A 4,734-nucleotide genomic window follows, 5' to 3' on the forward strand; every position below is an offset into this window, starting at 1 on the left:
AAATCTGTAGAAGCTAGGCTTCCATGAAATACACTATTTTACTTGGCCCTTAAGAATTATCCTAGAATGGGGCGAACAGGTAGTGAACTGGTTGGGGTGTTGGACTCCCACATGGCTGACCACAGTTCGAGTCCTGGATCTGTTGACCTGCTTTCTCACTTTCCCTTTCTCTCTCTGTCTGGTCAAATTAAAATAATAATAATAATAATAACAAAACAAAATAAGTAAATGATTCTTTAAAGAAGAATAAAAGAACCACCCTAGTATGCAAGCATTGCCAAGATTAGAACTCCTCTTTTGCAACTGGGAAAACTGAGGCTCAGAGAAGTTAGGTAACTTGACTGAGGTCACAGAGCTAGTCAGTGCAAACTGCGGACTGCAGCCCCACCTCCAATTTCTAGCACTAGGTATTCTGTGTCCATCATGGATTCCTGACCTTCAGCCCTGCGCTTACACCACTTGCTCCCATCACCCACCCTTCTGCTGCTTTCTAGCAGAGACCTGAGAGGGACCTCAGCTCTCCCATCCAGGGCTCCCCAGCCTTGTCAGACGTTGGATGAACCCAGTGTGGGGACTCCTGAGAACTGTCCAGTCCTATATAGGAAGTTTGCAAGCCAAAGGAACTTTCAGGAACAAACCTATATATAAGGCAGCACGACTGAGACCAAAGTTGTCTTGGGCTGCAAGGCTGTTTTTCTGCCCGATACTTTCATGAACCCTAAGACACACCTAGGGGTTTCCCACCTGGCACCCCCATTCTCTGACAACTATTCACAGGAGTCTTTGGAGTCCTCCTTCTCTGACAGCTACTCACTATGTCTCGTATTTCAGAAGGCCAAATGAAAATCAAATATTGACTCTAGATAGGATCTCACAGACAGACTGAAACACCGATTTCTTTGCTTTTGGCTGAACTTGCACAGCTCAGTGGTTTGTTGGGCTGATGAGGATACGCTGATTGGTTATGGTGGGCCCAATGAACACAAAAGGGAGAAGCTAACGAATGAATCATTATGTAACAGGCACAGCTTGGCGGACCAGATCTTTCAAAACAAGGGCTGTAATGAGAAAATGATCAAAGGGGGAGCTGACAGGGAAGTTGGAGCCCCTCATTTTCACAGATGGGGGACATGAGGCACAGAGAGCTGGGGCGATTTGATCAAGGTCACACAGCAGGGCTGGAACCACCACCCAAGGTTTCTGTCCCTCTGGAGAGACATGCTCCCACCACACCCTGCTGTCGTGAGCTTCGAGAAGCCCAGAGCACCAAGACTCACCAGGGTCGCTGAAGAAGGTAAGGACAGGGAAATGGCTTCTCCCTGTCACCTGTAGGCGTCTTCCTAGGGGCAGCTGCCAAGGCCTCACTGACTTCCTCTCTGGGCGTCTGCCAGGGCAGCTAGGCCTGAGAACCTCTTGGAAAGCTGGCTCTGGGCTAGGTGAAGGAGGCCTCCCTGCAGAAAGAACACTCCAGGACATGGAGTGACCAGGTCCCAGGGTCACTGTGTGGCCATGAAGGGCTTAGTTCCATCCAGATTGTACAGCTGCCTCCTGGCACGGCCTGGGAGTGCTCCAGGTGGCCAGGCTGGTTTTCCTGCCGGCTGCAGGTGCCTTTAAGAGAGCAGCCACAGCTTATTGGCTGAGCACTACAGGGCTGGCTCCCCCTGCATCTTTACCTGAGCAGGTGAGAGCAGCCAGGCTAGGGACAGACTAGGGACTCAGGTGAGTAAACAAACCATGGCAACCAGCTGGCTCTCTCCTCCTCCGGGCTCTGGTCCTGGGCTTCCTTCCTCACCCACCCCCAAGGCGGGAACCACCTAGGGCTAAAGAAAAGGCATGCACTCTGCCAGGTGCTTAGAGCTCTTGCTAACATAAGCTGTTGGTAACCAGAGGCCAGGGTTGTTAGTATGTCTTCTCTTTTGGATGGGAAAACTCAGTCCTTGGAAGGGCAAAGTGACGAATCTGGTTTACACAACTTTTGGGAGGGAGGCTGACAGAGTAGGACGGTGTAAGGATCCACACCTGAGTCTCCCGAGTCTCCCGTCTGTGGCTTCCTATCAGTGCTGCTGGAACACTTGATCCCCTCCTCTGTAATGCCTTTGATGAGTCACTCACTGCCTCAGTTTCCCTGTCTGTAAACTGGTGCAGTCATGCGTGTGTCCACACTCACTTCCGTCTCTCTTTCTCTTTCTGGTGAGCGCACGTGCCCTATAGCAAAAACCTCTCCCCCCTCCAAAAAAAAATATATATACATATATATTTAAATAATTATTTAACTTTATTTATTAATTCACTTATTTTTAATTTGACCAGAGAGAGACACAGGGAGAGTGAGACAGAGTGAGAAAGCAAGCCACTAGGTCCGTGGTCAGTCATGTGGATGTGTCTAGTGCCTTAACCACCATGCCACCCACCCACTGGTCCACCCTAAGGATATATTAATGAATGAAAAGAATCAAGGATTATATTCTAGACAGAGGGGATATGGATATAAAGAGGTAAACAGATTAGATAGATAACAGTACCATGAAGAAATGAAATAGGCTGATAGGATAATAGAGGATGACCCCTTAATTTTGGCCAGAGGGCATATATGCTTGCCAGAAGGAGACAGAGAGAGAAAGCGAGAGAGAAAGCACCCCCCCCCTTTATGGAGAAGGGTCATGCCACAATCCCTTTTCCATTTCTCCCTTCTTTTGGAATTTTGGGTGCACACAGGCATCTGACTTGTTTCTCAGGCTGCTGAGTAGAGGACTTGAACTTTGCCATCGGCCATGTGAGAGTCAGCCCACCACACTGCAGGCTGGAATGAGGGTAAGTATTTTTGGTTATGTGGTCAGGGACGCCCCCTCTAAGAAGGTGATGTTAAGGCTGACACTTTGATAACTAATGACAAGGAACCACTCACTGGAACTGCATATTCAAAGACCCTGAGACAGGTATGTTTAGAGAACAGAAAGAAAGCTGTTTTGGCTCTAGTAGAGTCCACCCCCTGCCCTTCCTTTTTTTTTTTTTTTTTTAATATTTTACTTAATTTTTATTATTTTATTTATTTATTTATTTTAATTTGACAGGAGAGAGAGAGAGGAGAGAGAGAACGTGAGAAATTGCCGGGCATGGTGGCGCCCACCCTATGGGGAGAAGGTGAAAAAGCAAGCTGCCAGGTCCGGGACTTGAACTCTGGTCGGCCCTGTGGGAGTCCAGCACCCCTAACCACCACGCTACCTGCTGGCTCATGCACTTCCTTTTTAATAGGTAAGGAAACTATTCAGAGAGGTGACTTGTTCAAAAGTCCCACCTGCAATTCCTTCCTTCTTTCTTTCTCCTTATGTGTTATGGAGGGAAACTGAAGCCTGGAGCACATCGGCATCCTTGGGTTCCCACCCAAGAATCATTTACTAGCACATCACAGCTATCATTTGATGCCGCTTCTACTCCGTAGGCATATGTAAACTCCCAGAGGACAAGGACTATGATTTTAAGAGTTTACCACACTGAAGAACAAAGTCTTGATGACGGGATGATAGTATTTAAAACCCAGTGTAAACGGCCACCCCGTGGAGCTTTGCACAGACCCTTCCTGCTGTGTTCCTTCCCACTTTCTTTTCCCACAGCATGCTTTACTCCATTTTTTTTTCTTTTTTTAGGTTTTTCCCCTAGGAAAAAAACCTATGTGCACTCGCCAGAGAGAGAGAGAAAGAGAGAGAGGGAAAGTAAGATATCGCCCCCACCCCCGGGGGGGGATGGCCACGCATTAATCCCTTTTCCTCTCAGGATTTTGGGCAAGCATGTACACATACCTGGCATGATTCTCAAGCCACTGGGACTGAGTCTTGAGCTGAGGTTTGCCATGGGGAGTTCAGCATCTTAACTGCCATGCTACCTGCTGGCCTCTTTACTCAGATTTTTTTTTTTAGAGTTTGTTTTTGTTTTACGGAGTGTGTGCTTGCCAAAGAGACAGAGAGACAGAAAGTGAGAAATCACCTTCCAGTGGTCATGGCCATGTTGCAATCCCTTCTCCTCCATTCTCCTGGAAATTTGGGCACACGTGCCTGGCATGAGTTTCAAGCTGCCAGGTCCAGGACTCGAACCACAGTGGGCCATGTGGGAGTTCAGTGATGTAACCATTATGCCACCTGCTGGTCCCACTAAGTTTTTTTTATTTTTAATTATTTTTTTAAATTTAAACTTTTTTAAAATTATTTTTTAAAAATTTAACCTTTTTTTGGGGGGGGGAACCAGTAGTTAGTGTAATGGCTATGTCGCTGGACTCCCACGTAGTCGACCACGGTTCGCGTCCTGGACCCGGTGGCTTAAAACTCATGCTGGGTGCATGAGCATGCATGCGCAAGATCCCGAGAGGAGAATGGAGGAGAAGGGATTGCGGCATGACTATCACTCCTGGGGGGGGGTGATTGCTCGCTTTCTCCAAAAAAATTTTTTTAACCTTTTTTCTAACATATTATTTACTTATTTATTTATTTTAATTTGACCAGACAGGGGGAGAGAGAGAGAGAAAGAGAGAGAGAAAGTGAGAAAGCAAGCCACCAGGTCTGTGATTTGAACCATGTCAGCCATATGGGAGTCCAGTGTCCTTAACTACCACTCTACCTGCTGGCCCCTAAATTTAACTTTATTTATTTATTCATTCATTTCGATTTGACCAGAGAGGGAGAAAGTGAGGGGAGAGAGGTTAGTGAGAAACCAAGCAGCCAGGTCCAGGACTTGAACCATGGT

The 4,734-nt window shown here is 47.2% G+C and overlaps 1 long non-coding RNA gene across 1 annotated transcript; it reads left to right on the forward strand.

The window, feature by feature from the left end:
• Positions 1–1,024: 1,024 nt before the first annotated feature.
• LOC114005436 (uncharacterized) lies at positions 1,025–3,107 on the forward strand. The gene is made up of 3 exons (XR_003547287.1): positions 1,025–1,294; positions 2,716–2,811; positions 3,072–3,107. It is a non-coding gene; the product is annotated as an uncharacterized LOC114005436 (long non-coding RNA).
• Positions 3,108–4,734: the final 1,627 nt, after the last annotated feature.

Source organism: Tupaia chinensis, unplaced genomic scaffold (genome assembly GCF_000334495.1).
Source record: "Tupaia chinensis unplaced genomic scaffold, TupChi_1.0 Scaffold143796_1, whole genome shotgun sequence".
Lineage (NCBI taxonomy): Eukaryota > Metazoa > Chordata > Mammalia > Scandentia > Tupaiidae > Tupaia > Tupaia belangeri.